The 22,484-nt window shown below is 42.0% G+C and overlaps 1 long non-coding RNA gene across 2 annotated transcripts; it reads left to right on the forward strand.

The window, feature by feature from the left end:
- The first annotated feature begins 13,380 nt into the window (after positions 1–13,380).
- LOC146209425 (uncharacterized) lies at positions 13,381–22,167 on the forward strand. 2 transcript variants are annotated; one of them, XR_014706509.1, is made up of 5 exons: positions 13,381–13,484; positions 15,390–15,526; positions 20,114–20,271; positions 21,185–21,325; positions 22,056–22,167. It is a non-coding gene; the product is annotated as an uncharacterized LOC146209425 (long non-coding RNA). The 2 variants fall into 2 exon arrangements; XR_014706510.1 differs by having other exon boundaries at positions 13,403–13,484; positions 15,393–15,526.
- Positions 22,168–22,484: the final 317 nt, after the last annotated feature.

Below are 22,484 nucleotides of genomic sequence, written 5' to 3' on the forward strand. Positions count from 1 at the left end.
TTTTCAAGGGAACTAATAATGGCGTTAAAGCTCAAGGAACGGGCCCATCGTAAGGCGAAACGCCCTGGGTTTCACAATTGGGCAGATGAGTTTCGCCGTGTGCGTTCTCTTTGCAAACGCTTATACAAGCGGGACTACGACTCCTATCTTGAGTCTTTAGAGAGGAATGCCTCAAATCGTCCTAGTCAGTTCTGGCGTTACGTTCGCAAGCGTTCCATTAAATCAGATTTAAGTATCAGCTTAGTTGACTCTCAGGGTTCGGAAATTCGGGATGTTGCCGACAGTTTTGCACAACATTTTTCCTCCGTTTACAAACATCCACATTGTGATTCCGTTTGCCTCCCATCTGGTGCACTATTTAATTCCATTCTCTTTGACGAGGAGTTGATAAGTGAGAGTCTTAAGCGTCTGAGACCTTCTTTGTCTCCTGGACCTGATGGCATTCCAGCTGCCATAATAAAAGCCTTCAGTTATATCTTCGTACCAGTACTGACTGCCATATTTAATAACTGTTTAAAAAATGCTGCCTTTCCTCGCGTGTGGAAAATGGCACGCGTGTTTCCTGTCTTCAAGTCTGGAAACAAATCTGATGTTTCCAATTATCGTCCGATTTCTCTTCTATGTGCAACCTCTAAGCTTTTCGAATTAGCTTTGCACAGCGTACTTTCCTTCCATCTCAAACATATCATAGTACCGAATCAACATGGCTTCATGTCGGGTCGCTCTACTTCTACCAACCTAGTCACGTTTATGACGTATGCCTCTGCAGCAGTCCTTCAGAGGGGTCAGGTTGACACTGTGTACTGTGATATGAGCAAAGCTTTCGACGTTGTTACTCACTCACTACTTCTTGAAAAACTTCTACTCTCTGGCGTCGAAGTCTCACTCGTAGCCCTCCTAAGCAACTATCTCCTTGATCGCTTCTGCTTTGTCAGTGTCAATGGACAGACCTCTTTCGTTTACCCTGCAACCAGCGGAGTTCCTCAAGGTTTTGTACTAGGCCCGCTTCTCTCCTCCGTTTTTATTATTGATGTTTCCTCAGCGGTCAAGAACTCCTCGTTTCTTCTTTATGCTGATGATATAAAAATATTCAAGGTAATACATTATTTTCAAGATTGCTTGTTCTTGCAATCGGACATATCTGCTTTTTTCTGATTGGTGTGAGAAAAATCGACTTACCCTAAATTCTTCCAAAACTAGGGTTGTCTCATTTACTCGTAAAACGCATAGCTTTCTCTACCATTATTCTGTGAATTCTGTGGTGTTGGACAGGGTTAATGAAATTAACGACCTTGGTCTACTTTTTGACCGCACCCTTAGCTTCTCCTCTCATACTAAACGCATTGTTCAGCGGGCTATGCGCACACTCAGATTCGATTGCAGACTTTCGAGAGAGTTCGGTACTCCACTTCAGTTCTTAAAACTATACCTGTCCATATGCTTGCCGCTTTTGGAGTACGCATCAGTTGTTTGGATAGGCACTCGCAAATCGAACTTGGACAAGGTTGACAGAGTACAAAAAGAGTTTTTACGGATATTTCATTATCGCTTTCCTTGCGCAACTTCCTCCTCTCGCTCCACCAGGAGCGCCCAACTGAATCTTCTTCCTCTTCACTGTCGTCGTATCAGAGTTGACATCATTTTTCTGTACAAACTCCTTCATGGCCACATTATGCCCTCAGCTCTTAGAGTACATCCTACTGCGCGTTCCGCGAAAGAGCATGAGGGAATTCAGACCATTTCAGGTTTCTCCTCTTCATTCCCACTCCCCTCTGGACAGGATGCAGTGGTTATTTAACTCTTTTTGTCCTCACCTTGACATCTTCCAAAACTCGCTCTGTTCATTTACATTGGATGTTCGTAGCGTTGTATTCTAAATAGTACGTTATCACTTAAAACTCCCACTTTCTAGCCTTAAATTGTATTTACTTCACTTTTTGCTTTTTCTCCTGTTCAATGCTGTCTGTATCGTGAACTACTTTTTATCCGTTTCTTACTTATATTTCAACTTTAAACTTTATATTCGAATCTTACTGCCCCTTGTTCAATTTTACTTCTTTATTGTATTATTCTGTATTTCTAGCCTGTGTTTTAAGTACCATGCACTTGTTGCGCCTGGAAGGGTTGTTTATTTTATGTATATTTCTATATTACTATAATCAATGTCAGTTATTTTTTTTTTCTTCTATCTACCGTTCTTTTTTTTTTTTCTTTATTTCCTGGTGTGCTAAAAAATTCTCTCACTGTGTATATAAGTGATGCTACTCATTGATTGCTTTCTTTCCGTGATACTTTTCGTCTCAGTTTCATTTCATGTGTTATTTATTTCTTCTTTTGTGTTCTCTCTCTGTGTGTAAACATGTTTGTGCATTTTGATTTTTGTTTCTTTTTTTATTTGTGCTGCAGCACAAAGACCACATGGTTGTTTCTGCACACATTAAAGATTTTTTGATTATTATTATTATTATTATTATTATTATTATTATTATTATTATTATTATTATTATTATTATTATTATTATTATTATTATTATTATTATTATTATTATGTCGGTCTTTTCAATTTCTTCTCTTCCGTCGACTGGTCCCTTTTAAATGACATTAATGATTCAGATGGACAAGTCAGTCGCTTTACAGAAATAGTTCTTGATGGTATGCGTCGGTACATACCTTTGCATACTCCTACGCGTAGGAAGTTCCCTTCCTGGTTTTCAAGGGAACTAATAACGGCGTTAAAGCTCAAGGAACGGGCCCATCGTAAAGCGAAACGCCCTGGGTTTCACAATTGGGCAGATGAGTTTCGCCGTGTGCGTTCTCTTTGCAAACGCTTATACAAGCGGGACTACGACTCCTATCTTGAGTCTTTAGAGAGGTATGCCTCAAATCGTCCTAGTCAGTTCTGGCGTTACGTTCGCAAGCGTTCCATTAAATCAGATTTAAGTATCAGCTTAGTTGACTCTCAGGGTTCGGAAATTCGGGATGTTGCCGACAGTTTTGCACAACATTTTTCCTCCGTTTACAAACATCCACATTGTGATTCCGTTTGCCTCCCATCTGGTGCACTATCTAATTCCATTCTCTTTGACGAGGAGTTGGTAACTGAGAGTCTTAAGCGTCTGAGACCATCTTTGTCTCCTGGACCTGATGGCATTCCAGCTGCCATAATAAAAGCCTTCAGTTATATCTTCGTACCAGTACTGACTGCCATATTTAATAACTGTTTAAAAAATGCTGCCTTTCCTCGCGTGTGGAAAATGGCACGCGTGTTTCCTGTCTTCAAGTCTGGAAACAAAACTGATGTTTCCAATTATCGTCCGATTTCTCTTCTATGTGCAACCTCTAAGCTTTTCGAATTAGCTTTGCACAGCGTACTTTCCTTCCATCTCAAACATATCATAGTACCGAATCAACATGGCTTCATGTCGGGTCGCTCTACTTCCACCAACCTAGTCACGTTTATGACGTATGCCTCTGCAGCAGTCCTTCAGAGGGGTCAGGTTGACACTGTGTACTGTGATATGAGCAAAGCTTTCGACGTTGTTACTCACTCACTACTTCTTGAAAAACTTCTACTCTCTGGCGTTGAAGTCTCTCTCGTAGCCCTCCTACGCAACTATCTCCTTGATCGCTTCTGCTTTGTCAGTGTCAATGGACAGACTTCTTTCGTTTACCCTGCAACGAGTGGAGTTCCTCAAGGTTCAGTACTAGGCCCGCTTCTCTTCTCCGTTTTTATTAATGATGTTTCCTCGGCGATAAAGAACTCCTCGTTTCTTCTTTATGCTGATGATATAAAAATATTCAAGGTAATACATTCTTTTCAAGATTGCGTGTTGTTGCAATCGGACATATCTGCTTTTTCTGATTGGTGTGCGATGAATCGACTTACCCTCAATTCTTCCAAAACTAGGGTTGTGTCCTTTACTCGTAAAACACATAGCTTTCTCTACCATTATTCTGTCAATTCTGTGCTGTTGGATAGGGTTGATGAAATTAATGACCTTGGTGTACTTTTTGACCGCACCCTCAGCTTCTCCTCTCACACTAAACGCATTGCTCAGCGGGCTATGCGCACACTCGGATTCGTTTGCAGACTTTCGAGAGAGTTCCATACTCCACTTCCGTTCCTAAAACTGTACCTGTCCATATGCCTGCCGGTCTTGGAGTATGCGTCGGTTGTTTGGAATGGCACTTGCAAATCGAACTTGGACATAGTTGACAGAGTACAAAAAAAATTTTTACGGATATTTCATTATCGCTTTCCTTTCGCAACTTCCCCCTCTCGCTCCACCAGGAGCGCCCAACTGAATCTTCCTTCCCTTCACTGCCGTCGTATCAGACTTGATATCATATTTCTGTACAAACTCCTTCATGGCCACATTATGTGCCCTCAGCTCTTAGAGTACATCCTACTGCGCGTTCCGCGAAAGAGCATGAGGGAATTCAGACCATTTCAGGTTTCTCCTCTTCATTCCCACTCCCCTCTGGACAGGATGCAGTGGTTATTTAACTCTTTTTGTCCTCACCTTGACATCTTCCAAAACTCGTTCTGTTCATTTACATTGGATGTTCGTAGCGTTGTATTCTAAATAGTACTTTATCACATATAACTCCCACTTTCTAGCCTTAAATTGTATTTACTTCACTTTTTGCTTTTTCTCCTGTTCAATGCTGTCTGTATCTTGAACTACTTTTTATCCGTTTCTTGCTTATATTTCAACTTTAAACTCTATATTCGAATCTTACTGTCCCTTGTTCAATTTTACTTCTTTATTGTATTATTCTGTATTTCTAGCCTGTGTTTTAAGTACCATGCACTTGTTGCGCCTGGAATGGTTGTTTATTTTATGTATATTTCTATATTACTATAATCAATGTCAGTTATCTGTTTTTTTTTTCTCTTCTACCTACCGTTCTTTTTTTTTTTCTTTATTTCCTGGTGTGCTAAAAAATTCTCTCACTGTGTATATAAGTGATGATACTCGTTGTTTGCTTAATTTCCGTGATACTTTTCGTCTCAGTTTCATTTCATGTATTATTTATTTCTTTTTTTTGTGTTCTCTCTGTGTGTGTAAACATGTTTGTGCTTTTTCATTTTTTTTTTGTGCTGCAGCACAAAGACCACATGGTTGTTCCTGCGCACATTAAATAAAGATTGATTGATTGATTGATTAAAGATTGATTGATTATTATTATTATTATTATTATTATTATTATTATTATTATTATTATTATTATTATTATGATTATTATTATTATTATTATTATTATTATTATTATTATCTGCACGTTAACGGTAAAGGTCCTCAGGTTGTCGAAATTACTCCGTAGTCCTCCACCAGGCTCATATTTAGTCCTATTCACTTTTTCTCCCCCCTTCCTTCCTTCCTTCCTTCCTCCCTTCCATTACCGCGCGGTTAAGGGGTCCACAGAGAAAGTGTGACTGATACTGCGCCTGTCTTTTCCTGTGAACAAATTTAATATTATTATTATTATTATTATTATTGTTGTTATTGTGTTTGTTATATTATGTACGTGTAACGCGCTACTTGAATTTATAGCCTTTAACTCTTTGCAGCAACATAATTTCATTGAAAGCTGCTGTAGTAATATTCTTGGCATCTGCTCATCGAATTTTGAAAGTGTTCGAGTCTCAAGTTCAGACATACCGCTGACTCGCGGTGACAAATTTCTTCCTCCACTTCTAGTTACTACTGTTGTTGTTGTTGTGGCTGTAGGAAGAAGGAAAAGAAAATGCACGGGCCTGCTACTGGCTCTGTAGCTGAGCCACCTCCGCTGCCTCGTGCAGATAGAAGAGAATACAGAGAAGAAAGAAAAGCAAGAGGGAAAGAAAGACGCGCGCCGCAACAACAGCCGTCGTCCACCACCAGCGGTGGCGTGTGCAATGACAGCCTACAACAGATAAAAATTCGGTGCCAGGCCAGCCCCCGCCGCAAGCAGCGGTGACCCACCTGCACCAGCCCCATCAGGGCAGAGCTAGTTACTACTGCTGTCTCTGCCTCGCCTTCTACTAGAGTCAATCCATTGCGCCACTGAAGCAACGAAGAGGCGTCCGTGTGCTGTGCGATGTCAGCGCACGTTAAAGATCCCCAGGTGGTCGAAATTACTCCGTAGCTCTCCACTACGGCTCCTCTTTCTCTCTTTCCACTTTCACTCCCATCTTCCTCCCTTCCCTTACGGCGGGTTTCGGTGTCCACAGAAAACATGTGAGACAGTTACCGAGCCTTTTCCTTCCTATAAATAAATAAATCGCCTTCTACTAGTTTAAATCGGGCGAGGAATTCGCCCCGTTTCGCTGATGCATGTGATAATTTTGTCGGTCTTTTCAATTTCTTCTCTTCCGACAACTGATCCCTTTTATATGACATAGTAATTCTGACGGACCAAGTCAGTCGCTTCACTGAAATAGTTCTTGATGGTAATCGTCGGTACAAACCTCTGTACACTCCTACGAGTAGGGAGTTTCCTTCATGGTTTTCAAGCTAACTGATAACGGCGTTAAAACGCAAGGAACGGGCCCATCGTACAGCGAAACGCCCTGGGTATGACAATTGGGCAGATGAGTTTCGGCACTTGCGTTCTATTTGCAAACGCTTACAAAAGCGGAACCATGATTCTTACCTTCAAACTTTAGAGAAGAGTGCCTCAGATCGTCCTTGTAAATTCTGGCGATATGTTCGCAAGCGTTCCATTAAATCATATTCGAGTATCAGCTTAGTTGGCTCTCAGGAGTCGGAAATTCGGTATGTTGCCGACAGTTTATCCCTACATTTTTCCTCCGTATACAAACCTCCACATTGCGATTCCTTATGCTTCCCATCTGGTGTACCTTCTAATTCCATTCTCTTTGAAAAGGAGTTGATAACTGTGTGTCTTAAGCGTCTGAGAACGTCTTTGTCTTCTCGACCCTATGGCATTCCAGCCGCCATACTAAAAGGCTTATGTTGTATTTTTGTACCAGTATTGACTGCCATATTGAATAATCTTTTTAAAAAATGCTGCCTTTCCTCGGGTGTGGAAAATGGAACGTGTGTTTCTTGTCTTCAAATCAGAAAACAAATCTGATGTTTCCAATTATCGTCCGATTTCTCTTCTATCTGCAACCTCTAAGCTTTTCGAATTAGCTTTGAGCAGCGTACTTTCCTTCCTTCTGAAACATATCATAGCACCGAATCAACATGGCTTCCTATCAGGTCGCTCTACTTTTACCAATTTAGTCACGTTTATGACGTATGCCTCTGCAGCAGTCCTTCAGAGAGGTCGGGTTGAAACTGTGTACTGTGATATGAGCAAAACTTTCGACGTTGTTACTCACACTACTTCTTGAAAAGCTTCTACTCTCTGGCGTCGAAGTCTCACTTGTAGCCCTCCTACGTAACTATCTCCTTCATGCACCTGCTTTGTCTATGTCAATGAACAGGCCTCCTTCGCTTACCCTGTAACCAGTGCAGTTCCTCAAGGTTCTGTATTAGACACACAGACCCACTGCAGACACTTACAGACACACTGCCACCGGTCATCTTGATAGACAATGCTTCTATAATAACTCGTGTCAAGCTATCCTTGTTCTTTTTCAAAACGTGCACATTGGGATGTTTGGCTGGGAATTTCTTTTTTTTTCTTTTCTTTTCATATCACACAGTATTTGCACTGCACCCATCTGCAAGTTTGGTGCCAGACGTCTTCGATATTGCAGCGGCGTGCTTTGGAATGCTATTATTGACACATCTCCCTGTTGGACTAAAGTATTGCTTCGTAAAGAACAAGCCAAACTGGCACAATCAGTTAAATACATTCAGAGTAGCTCATTTGCTGGGCAACTTGGCATCATACATTGTTCTCTGGCCGATTCACCTGCGCACATCTACTCTATTTCTTTGGAGACGCAGGAATGATACGAATGTCGCGTCTGTTCCCGATATTCACCAGACTGTGTATGAAAGCACCACTGACTTCCTCCTTTGCGTCGTGTCTTCGTTTTGTTTATCCTGTTTGTTTTGCAAACATACAGGCTTTCTGCTAAGCTGCGCAGCAAACACTAAGAGCATCCTACTTCCTGAACCCTGCTAATCTGTCAGAAAAGCTTAAAGCTTTGCCTCATACGATAATAGCAAGGTTTGGCAAAAACTGACTGTGAAGCGGCCTTGTAAATGCCTCTTTTAATGTCTTTCTTGGAATAGTTATATGTAGACGGAACGCATTGAGTGCAAGCTCGAGGCTGGTAAGCCTAACATAAGAAGCCTGAAATGAATTCGAGGTACATATATAGGAGGTGCAAGATGCCATCCTCCAGAATCTCTCAGGTGAACCTAACTTCAGGGCAGTTTTCTTTTATATTGGTCAGCGAAATGTCTCTGACTTGTTCCGTCTCATTTTCCTCTTCTATATCTCAAAACACCGAAATATTGTCGGCGTAACAAACGGTCATTCCAAACCATTTGTTCCTCATATCTTCTATAATCCTCCTGTCACTGTTCCTTACGTAACATCACTCAGGGCAGGAGCAACCCTCCAACATACAGAAACTCCTATCCTTTGAACGCACATTATGCCGTCTTAGGAAGTGATTGTTGACTTTAGGTAGTCTCCTAACAATTCCAGCAAGGTGCCCACAGACACACCGACTGCATATACCGGAAAGTGATTTCGTCCTGCTTCTCGATCGTGTCCCGTAGTATTTTCAACACGCGATCTTATGGATCGAACAATATACATATCTTCAGTATCATGTGAAAACTAGCATATTATTTTCATGTAGTAGGCCACGATCTCAGACATTAACTCTTCTAAATTCCTTATTCTAAACCGATCATACGTTTGTACTTAGCTGAGATCCTTGACAAGTACTAATAGTAATTGGTTTTCAAGAAACGAAACGCGCAGTATAAATCACACTTGTTCAGCGGACACCTAAACCACCCGTTAGGGAAGAAAGGAAATTGGGAGTGAAAGTGTAAAGAGAGAAATAGAAGTCGTGGGTGGAGGACTGCGTAGTAATTTGGACCAACGGGGGATCTTTAACGTGCGCTTACATCGCACAGCATAAACGTAGGCCGTTGGGATCGAACTCGAAAATTCTGGCAAAGTAGTCGGGAGTCTCATCCCTATACTACGGCGGCGGGGCGAAGTATCCTGAGATTACCGTCATCCACGTATGTGCTTCCCACAGAACTGGCCTGAAAGGTACATTAGCGTTGAGTGCGTTTTAGCAATAAAGAGCACCGATAACGGGTTATGTATGACGCTATGAAGTTATTGCGATATATATGGAAATATGAAGGAATGTCCCGCCAACAGCGCCGCATTATTGATTAGTCTCCATACGCATTTCGCGTCAAATTTTTTCCGTTTTGGTGCTGTACATATTGTTACACATTTTGCCGTAAATTATGACCAATAATAATTTCGCTGCTCTTTTCCACAGTCTGTGCCTCCTATCAAGCCGCTGAACTATACAGTTAAGGTCTCATCCTATATTCGTGATTTTTAAACCCAAGATAGTAGAGTTGAGCAAAAAATGTTCTCTTTAGACGATTATTTATAAATATTTCTTATGCTTCATCAGAATATTTGTTATTGAGCAGCCCCCTCAAGCCAGAAGACACAACTTAATTCAGGGACTGTCCTAAATTTTCTTTTCAGACACGCCAGTATAAAATTGATTGCCTCGTTTTCTGCCCTTTGACGCTGTCTGTTTGTATCGCGATAAATATAGGGAGATGTATCTCTAGTATCTGACGACATAACTTCTATTGTATTATTTGTATTAGAGAAGACCCATATAGAAATTCTACCTAAACAGGAAAAGTAGAAAGGTAGGCTTGAAAATCAATATGCAGAAGACTAAGGTAATGTTCAACAGCCTCGGGAAGGCTGTCACCCTCATCCCTCAACCCTCATCAGGAGTAGCATGCTAGGCTTACTACCAGGCAGATCTCCTGTTGCCATTAAAATATATATATATATATATATATATATATATATATATATATATATATATATATATCTCGGGAACGAACAGCAGTTTACATTAGGTAGCCAAATACTGGAAGTAGTAGGCGAATATGTCTACTTAGGACAGGTAGTAACCGCAGATCCGGACCATGAAAAAGAAATAACAAGAAGAATACGATTGGGATGGAGCACATTTGGAAAGCACTCGCAGATTATGACTAGCAGCTTACCGGTATCGCTCAAGAGGAAAGTATACTACAGTTGCATCTTGCCTGTACTCACCTATGGGGCTGAATTGTGGAGGCTAACCAAGAGAGTTCTACTTAAGTTGAGGACAACCCAGAGGGCTATGGAACGAAGAATGGTAGTGGTAACATTAAGAGATAGAAAGCGTGCAGAGTGGGTCAGAGAAATAACTCAAGTTACCGACATTCTAGTAGAAATTAAGAAGAAGAAATTGACATGGGCAGGACATGTAGTGCGAAGAGAGGATAACCGATGGTCGCTGAGGGTAACAAACTGCCCTTACAAAAATGGTCGTGAACAGTCTTTAGAATGTGTATTAACACCTTATTGACTCTATCAATATTGTACGTACTTTTAATCTGTATGAACATGTGTAAATACGAAGTTCATACACTGTTACTTTTGTGTATTTAAATCAGTTCATATAAAGTTTGTACATAGCAAGTTGTTAGGTGAATATACTTCTCTGTATATACTCCTATCAATATACAGCAGGGGCGTAGCCAGGGCTCTGTTTCGATGTCAGAAACCCTTCCGAAAGTTTTTGAACTCCTTCTTTCGGCCTTTTTTGCAATTTTTTTTATCGATGCCGTATAACGCCCTCGAAAATTATTTCTGGTTATACCACTCATACACAGCTATTAAAATATATTGAAGCAATTTAGCATGTCAGAAAAAATGTTCAGATCGAAAGTATATAGTATTAACTGACCGAGTGAATGCTATTCATTGCAACTCATATTTGAATTACATTCTTATTATGAATAGCATCTGTTAAAAAAGAAATGGAAATGGAAAATTGATACGATCAATTTGCATGAATTATAGATAAAACTTATAAGGTTATAATTTGAAAATTTAACTGGTTACAATTTCGCTCTTTCTTCATCGCGCATTTCTTAGTCAAGCGTCTGCTCTTGTTGAGGACGCACTGAGTCCTTTTATCAAGCTCGCTCGCACAATTAAATACAAAAACATCACAAATGGAAGGTAAACGCACCGCGTCGCCGACTTTACAGTGGAGAATGCGCGCTGTGGGTGTTGTCGGGTTACATCACGCGATGCTGAGACGCACGCCATGGACTCGGATCCACGTAGCTCATCCCTCAGAAGCTATATGGGCGAAACTTTAGAATTATATATTGGCATACACACAATGATTGGGTATATGCACATGTACAGTAAGCTACCGAACGAGCCCCCCCCCCCCCCTCTTCTCCGCTTTCCTTCTCACGCGCCGAAATTACTGGAAAATGGAGGGTGCATTTCCCTGGCAAGGACCAAATTTTCATCCGAAAAAAAAAAGAATTTGTATTTTTTTTTCTTTATCGACCCGATCGTGTTTAGAAGTGTGCTCCCAGACGCATCTGAGCCACACCGCTGTGCATAGCATACGCTCCTGTCCACCACTTATGAAAACAAATCGGCGCCCGCCGCCGACATTTTCTCTCGCCGCGCTCAGTATGTTAGCGATTGTCTTATTCTCTTATTCACTTCTGCGCCGCCGCTCCCGTCAAGGCAGCGGCCATATCTTAGCCCATCTGTTCCTGACCGCGCGCATTGTATGTTTCGCTCGCGGAGGTTATCCGACACCACCCAGCAGCCTTTGGACATGTGCGTCAACCGAGCGAGCGCTCTACAGGTTCTGCTTTTGTTTATGTTTTTGCTGGAGGTGGTGTCTGGGTGAGGTGCGAGCTTAGGGCAAGGGTAGGGTATGGAAGCGCGCTAATGGTAAGGGAAGAGGGGGGGGGGGAGAGAAGGCGCGGCGGCTGGGGAGGGGGGGGGCGGCGAACTAACACACATAACGGCACAGAATGCGCCAGCAGAAACACGCATATTCGCTCGCAGCCTACGCATAGCGTTCATGCAGCCTCGTGAACTATATCAGCGCGCAACCTGCGGTCCGCGGCACCGACCTCTGTAAATCAATTAAGCGCCCTTACGGCACAATTAACACGCACTTGACCCGAACCACGGAATATCGACCAGCTGTAGCTGAACATATTCATCCTTCCGCTGTGATCCATTGGGAACGTTATGCTAGTCCTAGTCGCAACCACCCTCGAGCTGGAGGAGGGGGGGGGGGGGGGCCTTCGAGCAAAGCACACAGCAGTGCGCACGCACGCACGCATTCTTTTTTTTTTCCCTAGAAGTGCGGGAGGTATGAAAGGAGAAGCGGGCAGGCTAGCCAACGGTAGACAGCGCGCGGTATCAAACCTGTGACGGTTTCATTTACGCGCCCTTCAATCAATCAATCAATCAATCAATCAATCAATTTTTTGTTTTCAAATCCAGAGGACGGGGGGGGGGGGGGGGGGGGGCACCTCAGCGAGAAAGCAGTTGCACACTGCTTAAGAGTGCCGAGGACCCTCGCAAACATCAGCAGGTGACAGCTCAGCAGGAAGCTAGTTTACATGGAACACATTACAGGCATAAACACAGGCATAAACATTGCAGACATTACAGAGATGAACAGCAGCAAAAGCAAAAAAAGGAAAGAAAAGGAAAACAGATATGTGTTCACCGAATAACAGCGCAATTTCACGGTATTACCGCAGTGATGTCATCAATACAGAAAAAAGGATGGGTTTAAAGTTTCACAAAATATTCACAAAGTTGTCTCCGAGTAACAGTAACGAAATCAGCAATCAGTTTTTCGTGTTTATTTAGCACAAATGTATGATGCTCTCAGTCTTGAGAGCTATTTCTTTTTCGCCTCTGCAAAGCTGCATGTGTGTGAGCGCGCGTGCGTGCAAATAACTCATGCGCAGGCACTCAATATGTGCGGCTCCGCATACGGTAAGAATTCGTTTTCATTACAATGAAGGAAGCAAACACATGATCGCTGAAGTGGGCTCGCCACTCCGAGTCTCTGTGTCGCCTCGAATACCAGCCACACCACAAAACCACCGGAAGAAAAAGAACGAACGCACAAGATAGCGAACGCACAGAACTGACGCTCGCTCGGCGTTCCACTAATCCTGCCTTTCGTCTGAGCAGCGCGGCGCGACAGCGCGACTGGAAAAAAAAAAAAAAAAAAAAAAAAAAAAAAAAAAGAAAGCGAACTCCACAAGACACGTGATGGAGCAGCGCGGCGTGGCAGCGCGACTGGAAAAAAAAAAAAAAAGAAAGAAAGAAAGCGAACTCCACAAAACACGTGATGCAGCTTCATGTGTCACGTGATACTCCCGTGACTGAGAGGCGGCGTTTGGCTGTTTGGCGACGTCGAGCGTGGAAAATAGTTCTTTCTGCCAGAAATCTTCAATGTAAGTCGACAAACTTTTTCATTCCTTTCTTATAAACGCTTTGCGCATACTCGCGGAAAATTTTGTGTTTCAGAAGTGAGCAGTTTTTACATTACAAGCGTTTACCCATTTTTTACTTTGCTGCATACTGCACGCCCAATGCTCTAGGAAGATTTTTCATTGTTTAGCGTTTTTATCACCTAGTTAAGTTTTAAAAAGTGATCCTTGATTGTCCGCGGCCTCTTTCCGATCATTTTGCAACATAGTTCAGATCTTTAAGGCGTTTTTTTGCGGAGTTATTACTAATTCTTCAAAGGTAAACAACCGCTTGGCCTCGCAGCCATAACCGTCAAATTTCAAATATTGAGAGAGGCCTTGTACTGCGTAAAAGCTATGTAGACGTATAAAACCTGTCATTTTTAAATTCCATCAGATGTGTGTGATCGCTCGCTACCTATCTGTTTTATTTATAGCGTTTCTTCGTTGAGCTATTTGCACATGGAGCCGGTAATTCGAGGTTAAAGCGCTAACCGCATGAGGCGACAATTCCCGGCGAGATGCCGCGCGACGCCGTCGCGCGACGGGCTGAGGGTCGCCAAAGCATTGCCGCTCGTCGCCGTCGCTCGGTTTCTGGGTTTTTAGAAAATTTCGCGTGTCGCCCGGAAGCAGCTCGCGAGGCAGCCAATCGCAGAGGGCTTTAGGGTGCTCAACTTCCGTTCTGGCTTTCTTTTTATTGCGTGTAAAGTTAGTTTTCCTAGTCCGGTTTGGGCGAAGAACCTGGTGCCTTCACGCGCTCACTTCGTCTGATCCGTGTATATATATGAGTGCATCGAGATAATTCAGTAAAAGCTTGGAAGGGTAATAAAAGAAAGAAAAAGGTTAGCGTGGCTTGATATTGTTAATTTCCGAAAGGAGCAGGAGAAAGTCGCTGCTTGCAATGCAAGTCGGCATCGCAGTGTATAGTAACGCACCGCTGCCCTGTGACCCTTTAAAATACGATGCGTTACAAGAAATTTCATCACTGTTTTATCGTACTTCATGCTGTTTAGTGTTGAAAATGGGATATAGCGTGATTGCATTCCCCTTGACCGAATGACGAGGCGGCGGTAACAGAGCAACGCTGAAAACTCGCTTCTGTCGCTGAGCGCCGTCGCTCCGTGGGGACGGCGCTCCGTGCGGTATGCACCAGCGACAACGACAGGCGTTGGCGGCGGCGTCGCGCGCGACGGATCGCTAGGGGTTGTCGCCTCATGCGGTTACCGCTTTATTGGAACAGTCCATAAACAACGACTTTCCGCGTAAAATTAGGTTTTTAAGCTTTCCTTTACAGTAAGCACAGATTGGGGGGGGGGGGGGGGGGGGGGTTGATATATAATTTTATTTATAACAATTCGCAGACTTCAACGCAGTAATAGTTATATTTATATCCTTAGTAGGTGAGTACGTATTATTTTAGTACAGGCCCAGTGTTCTTTTTCTTTTTTTTTAATGGAGGCATGGCAAGTTATGTGGGTCAAGCTAACAATTGGCTGTGAATTAAGCGATTAGAGCTTTCAAACTTAGTCTTCTGTTTTGTTTAATTTCTAAGAACCTTTAAGCTTCACAGAGAAACAGCATATTTTGAAAAGTGAATTTCAACTATGGAAGTTCTTCGTTTATTAATGTTTGACATTGCTGACAAGGGTCAGAATTGAAACAGATGATAGGATCGAGTTTTTTGGTAACTTATGGCATGTGACCTAGAGCTGCTAGGAATTCATTTTCTGAGACAGCTTTTCTTTAGGAGTGTAGGGAAAGTAATGGTATGTTATGGGTTTTGAGAAGCATGGATTTAATGAAGTCTTTCTTTTACTGCATTTACGGCTTGTTTGGCAATAATGCTTGCAGTCCAGCTGATGAAATTGTATTGTCACACTGCTTTTGCAGCAGATTTCATCTGCCATCGAGGGAGTGCTGCCTGAATATGAAGCAGACAGCGTCATGAATCTGTTCAGGCAGTTTATTCTATCAGCCATGGGTGCCCTGCCCTAAAGCATCCTTCCTGTAAAGGAGACATTGAATTGGTAGGTATCACATGCTCATGTTTTTTGCGTTCACGTGTTTGCTTTATAACTGTATAATTTTTACTGGTTCATGCTTTGCATTTATTGTTTTCTTTTGAGAGTATAAAGGGCGGATGTGTAACAGGCTTCATTAAAGCAAAGCTTGAAACCAGCTCGGTGTTGTTATATCATTCTTGCTGTGTTTTTAGCGCGACTGACATGTTGGTGAATCTTGCTCATAGTCTGCACTAAAGAAAATTTTTCATGGCCTCTTCAGAGCTTTAAAACAGGAGATATACTTAGCTGTTTTATTGCAATAGTACCTACTATTTCTAGTTGAGGCAAAATTGAGTAAACCTGTGTTTTAATAGCTCAGTGACAAACATGGTGTCATAATATAGCTGACTGCACTGTGCATATGTGTGCATGTTCATGATGACATTCAGTTACTGTTTATTTATACTGCCTCAGCATATGTACACATACAGTGATGTTTCACTTGAACAAAGTTCATTGGACTGAAATAAATGCGTGGAAGATTGTTTCCTTTAGCTTCAAGAAATATTCAGTTGAGTCGTTCAGTCGTGTCCGACTCTTCGTGACCCTATGGACCATGTCACGCCACGCTTTCCGGCCTCTCACTATCTTCCTAACATCACATAACTTCATCTGCAGTGCCTCGAGGATACCATCTAACCATCGCGTTCGCTGCCTACCCCTTCTCCAGCGACCCTCAACCTTTCCCAACATCAAATCTTTCTCCAGCAACTCCTCTCTTCTCATCAGATGACCAAAGTAGCTGAGCTTTAACTTTAGAATTTGACCCTCCAATGAGCAGTCAGGGTTTATGGTCGACAATATCGACTGATTTGATCTTCTGGCAGTCCAAGGAACTCTCAAGAGTCTTCGCCAGCACCACAATTCAAACACGTCAATTCTTCGGCGGTCAGCCTTTTTCACAGTCCAACTCTCGCATCCATACATCACAACTGGAAAGACCATAGCACGAGTTATACAGATCTTGGTTGGCAGACTAATGTCTCTGCTCTTTACTAGGCAGTCAAGGCTAACCATTGCTCTCTTTCCCAGAAGCAGGCGTCTCCTAATTTCATGGCTACAGTCTCCTTCCGAGGTAATCTTGGAGCCCAAGAAGAGAAAATCTGTCACAGATTTTTAGGTTGTTCAAATCTTATCTGAGCCCATTTATTTGTCACTGCGCTGATTTGCAAGTGAAGAATGCGTAACCTTTTGCAGCACTTTTGAAAGGACTACAGTGGTTTTGAACTCGATTACTGTGCAAGCTCCTGAGAATCTTGCCTATCACAACGGCCTGCTGAGGAGACAAGGCTTTCATTTTCTCCAAGCAGATCATGGTTAACCAAAATGCACACATTTGCAATTCTTGGAGCTAAAGGGCCTGGTAGGGCTGAAGATCTGGCTTTGACTGGCTATGACTGTACAGCTAATTAAGCGTGCAGACAGCTATGGATTCATCTGGTTACAAGCTATTTTAGGCAGCCAATTCACTTTAAAGCTAAATAACGGCCACTTTTCTTCACGCGATAATGAAGAGTTGTTCTTAACATAAAAATATGCTACAAAGAGTGCAGACTGTGCTTTTTTAGGCGCTCAGTATGACTTTGAAGACACAGGATAGCACCGCGGAAAATGTTCGTTGAACTGAAATGAGCAATAACTGAAGTTTGTTAAAATGAAGTGCGTTTGCATAGTGTTCAATAGAGCTTCAGTGGGGGGATTTAATAAAGTTTGTACAACTGAATACATCGTCGAAGTGACGTTCGTTCAAGTGGTATTCTGTTTTTCTGTGACTAAATGAGAACATTTACTTTGCTCAAAGCAACATATGCACAAATATTTACTTTCTTGCTAGTCACCAAGATTTGCAATTAACTTGTGAACTCATTTTATTCACAACATAAATAAATGCATCGTTAACCCTAGAGCCAAATAGTTACTAGCAATAACAAAAGTAATATGTTGATATTTATCTGTTGGAGAACATTTTCTGTTTAATTGTTTTGTGTGTTTTTGAGTTCTGCAAACATGAGGGGGCTTGTTACAGAAGGGGTGGGCTGCAAGACGAAGGGAAGTATCAGTGTGGCGGCCCTTTTGCGTTTATCAAATAATAATGCATTCTAACATGTAAAACGAATGCCTTTACAACCTGCTAAAAATCTTTTTAAATTGCATGTTTGGGTTCTGCCTGGATAAACATAGATGGCAGAGAGAGATCTTTCTGCCATGGGGTGTGAACTGTATTTTGTGCAGAAAGCCAGAGGCTGTCGAACATGTGTTATTGTTGATTGGGTTTTTGGGGGGCAATATCCTACAGTGAACTTTGCTCAAAGATGTCCCTTTAAACCCCCATGGAATTTGGTTCTCAGGTGTTGAAAATTACAACAGTGTTCTGTAAGATATGATAAGGCTATTAAGCTTGCATAGCGCATGGAAGCGCCGAATGGCTGTTCGCCATGCTGATCTTTATTATCAGACCTATCCAAGAGTATAATGAGGGTTTTGTCCAACAGATGGTGTTTTGAAAGCTCAGCCATGTGTACCTGTGTTTATCAATGTATTTGAAAAAGTGATCAGTTTGAATGCGATAATTAGAGGTATTGTACCTAAGCTAGCTCTCGGCCAGCCTGTAGTGTTTGTGAAAAGGCAAATGTGACAAGAAGGGTGTTTTGCTAGCGCTCTTAAGGCTCTTAAATCTATGCAGCTCTGCTTTAGTACATGCATTGTCTCCTGTACATGGCTAGTTAAATGATTTCTGTTCATTTTATTACAAAAAGTCATTCTAAATCTTTAGATAAGCTTGCTCACCTCTATTGTTTGCATTGTGTTCACGCATGCTATAGCTGGAAATGGTGCAGTATTAGTTACAAGTAAATAAATAAAAGGAGCAGCAACTACATTTCCTTCGTCCGCACATTTTTAAGAGAAACATACATGGGCTCATTAGATTTTAGTGTTATTTGCAACTGTGTTTGATAGTGAAAGATCTTCCTGTCATTGCATAGAAATCTTTCAGAAACCTCTGAGATAGTTTGATACCTGGTGATGTGGAGGTTGACTTCCCAGACAGTAATGTATTCCTATAGTTCATACTGCACCAGCCAAAAGATGAGACACAGCAAAGAGGAGGACAGGACAAGGCTGGACTATCAACTGAATGTTATTGATAAGAAGAAAACAACGAAGACTCCTTCCGAAAAGCTCGCACACAACCCAACCGGTGGAATGGCAGGAAATTGGGAAGAAGATGATGAAGAAGAAAATTCAAAGCCAATTCCAAGTCAAGGCCTAACTAACGACTTTTCTAATAGATGAAATTCCTTACATTGAAGGCTAACCGACGCCTTAGCCACACACTTGTCCTCGGCTTTAGCAATGTAAAATGCTTCAACCAACTCTGCAGAGTTGATTACCATTACTGTAAACTACACCCGTATTATTGAAGTCAGGTGCACAAAGGGACGGGTCATGCTCCGACTTACACTCTCGGGATTGCACATGTAGCGCAAGATTAGAACTCGCCTTCCCTCCCAGAGAATTGGAGTGCTCCGTCAGGTGCACATTTAGACATCTGCCTGTCTGCCCATTGTATTTACAGCGAGAAACAAGATAGGAGCCTTGTGCGCTAGAGTTAGAAAGGGGCTCGACAGTGTACCTCGTGATAGTTTTCGTTGTGCAGTGTCACATAAGAAAAAGTTCACCACCTGCAGAAAGAATGTGGTCTACCACGTTCCGCTGAATTGTGGCCGGTGCTACTACGGGCAGACAGGCAGATGTCTAAATGTGCGCCTGACGGAGCACTCCAGTTCTCTGGGAGGGAAGGCGAGTTCTAATCTTGCGCTACATGTGCAATCCCGAGAGTGTAAGTCGGAGCATGACCCGTCCCTTTGTGCGCCTGACTTCAATAATACGGGTGTAGTTTACAGCAATGGTAATCAACTCTGCAGAGAGTTCGTTGAAGCATTTTACATTGCTAAAGCCGAGGACAAGTGTGTGGCTAAGGCGTCTGTTAGCCTTCATTGTAAGGAACTTCATTTATTAGAAAAGTCGTTAGTTAGGCCTTGACTTGGAATTGGCTTTGAATTTTCTTCATCTTCTTCCCAATTTCCTGCCATTCCACCGGTTGGGTTGTGCGCGAGCTTTTCGGAAGGAGTCTTCATTGTTTTCTTCTTATCAATAACATTCAGTTGATAGTCCAGCCTTGTCCTGTCCTCTTTGCTGTGTCTCGTCTTTTGGCTGGGGCAGTATGAACCCATACCAACGTGCCCAGTCGTCAACCTTGTTGTATTCCTATAGTACCGTATGCATGCACAATAGATAAACGTAGCCCCTTGCATATATCACTGAATCTTCCACTCTAGAAGAGAATTTTGTGCACAAGCATTTTACTGTAGTTTGCCTCTGTGGAGCATTGTATTTGTAATTCTGTGCTTCTCTTTTTTTGCTGTTACTCAGCATCATATGAAGTATTCCTTGTTTGTTTCTGTTACTTGTGCATTTGACTTTTCCTTTTATTATTTGAAATAACTTTCTTCCTGCTGTTCTGACTAGTGTTTTCGTATGCATATGCAGTCCTCTTGATGCTTCATTGAGCCATACCTGGAGACTCCCTGTTGCCGTGGTCTGTGCCGACAAGTAAAAACTAGGCAACCTGACTTCCGGGACAAGTAGCAGTGGGACGTAGCTGCATGGTTTCTTCAGCATCCATGTGGATTTCTTATAAAAGACAGGTATTTCTCCTATATTTGACTTTCATATGTGATCAAGATTTTACCTTGGTGACAAGCTCTTGAAGGAAAGGATGGACATTTATGGCACTTTCTTAATTTCTTACTCTCGGGAATACACTATTACGACTTGTTAACTGCATATGTAGCAAAAATTATGTGTGACTGCATATTCCAGCAGTAAGCTGCATGATTTTTTAAGGATGAAATAATTTTGCTCCTATTGTCGGTAGCCTACTATTGACGAGCCAAAGCAGGCAATATTAGGTACCAAAAAGTGATTATGCGGGGCCGGGTGGGTTTTAATGAGACAAGCTCTCCATGTTTTAAGCCTTTGTACAGGGCCAACGTGTCTCCCTGAATGTGTCTGGGACACATGCAAGTCTTGTATCCTCAAAAGGACCTTGTCTAAATTTAAATAAAAGTAGCGCCAACCTATTTTGAGTACGACCAGTTCAGCAGTAAGCTCAAAATTGAAGCAAAAAGGCATTCATGTCCTGTGCGATGTCAGTGCACGTTAAAGAGCCCCAGCTTGTCAAACGCTCTGAAGTCCTCCCCTACAGCATCTCATAGCCTAGGTTGCTTTGGGATGTTAAACCACATAAACCAAACCAGTCATTTTTTACCACCCCATATGACTTGTCTTTCCACGTATCTCCAAAAGATAGTGCCTACATAAGACTTGCCACTATTCCTGAGATTACCTAGATTATTATGTATTTATGTATTTTATGATTATGTAATTTTCCTCAGTGGAGCATTGCGTTTTTAATTCTGGGCTTTTCATGCTGTCACTCAGCAACCATATGAAATACTCCTCCTATGTTTCTTTTACTTGTGCATTTGACTTTTCCTTTATTATTCAAAAAATCTTTCTTCCTGCTGTTCTGACTAGTGTTCTCATATGTACATGCAGTCCTCTTGTTGCTTCATTCGACCATATCTGGAGACACCCTGTTGCCGTGGTCTGTGCCGACAAGTAACAAGGCAACCTGACTTCCTGGACAAGTAGCAGTGGGACGTAGCAGCATCCATGTGGACTTCTTATAAAAGAAAGGTATTCTAAATTTTGCTTTCATATGTGATAAAGATTTTACCTTCGTGACAAGCTCTTGAAAGGAAAAGATGGGCATGAGTGGCACTTTCTTATTTTCTTACTCTCTGGGAATACACTATTGAGACTTGTTACCTGCATATGTAGCAAAAAGTATGTGTGACTGCATATTGTAGGCTAACTATAATATACTTCATTATTCCCTATTATCGCTCTTGTATCCCCTAGGTGCTTGGTGTAGCTGGTCTCCTTCAGTAATTACTTATGTGTGTGTGTCATCTGCTATGGCAAACATAGCCATCACTCAGGAAAAATGGGAGCAAACAGGCACAGTGGCATCACTTGCTGGTAGCATGCACCAAAATGTATGTATACATACTGATACGTTGCCGCTCAACGTGTATTTGCTTGATGCAGCAAATGGCAGAGGAGAGAGTATCTGATGACCAAGCATACTGGCGTGTAAATTTCACTCCTTTGTTTCCTGGGCCCCTATTGTGATAAACTAATGTTGAATGATATAGAGGATCAAAAGGAATACAACTAAACACAGCAATAGTCTCTATCTCCTGAGGGTGTTTTGCAGGTACTAGTTTGTACAGAAAGTGGTTCGAAACCAGTTAGCATATTTTGAGGAAAAACAGGCATCTGAGTGAAGAGAGATGTGTGTGATGCTAGCACAAAGCGTGCGAAATTGGCAGAAAAATTTTGAGCATGTATATTTCTTTTCTAGGTGACACCATGATAAATTTTGATATGGCTGGTACATCAAACACACAATGTCGTTGCCGTCGGAAACCAAGTGTTTCTGTGTCAAGGGTTTGTGCAATAAAAGAAGGTATGAATTTGCATCTGTTTCTTTTGCCACTCTCACTTTTCACGAAATATTACATGCATGTGAATAGTGAGTAAAATACACGTTATTGTTGGACACTTAAAATATAGTTAGCATAACACAAGGTATTAATACTTTGTATGAACACTATTCTTTAAAATAACGGTGGCCAATTATCGGAACACAGTCGTTACAGTGTCCATATACACTATCAATAGGGTAATCATAGGAGGTATAAATACGTTCTATGTAAATACATTCTATTCAATCACGGTGGCCAATTGTCGGAAGGGAGATCATACATAGATCATACGTGTTCTAAAGACT

Source organism: Amblyomma maculatum, chromosome 1, assembly GCF_055883805.1.
Source record: "Amblyomma maculatum isolate TAMU_Amacu chromosome 1, ASM5588380v1, whole genome shotgun sequence".
In the NCBI taxonomy this organism is placed as follows: domain Eukaryota; kingdom Metazoa; phylum Arthropoda; class Arachnida; order Ixodida; family Ixodidae; genus Amblyomma; species Amblyomma maculatum.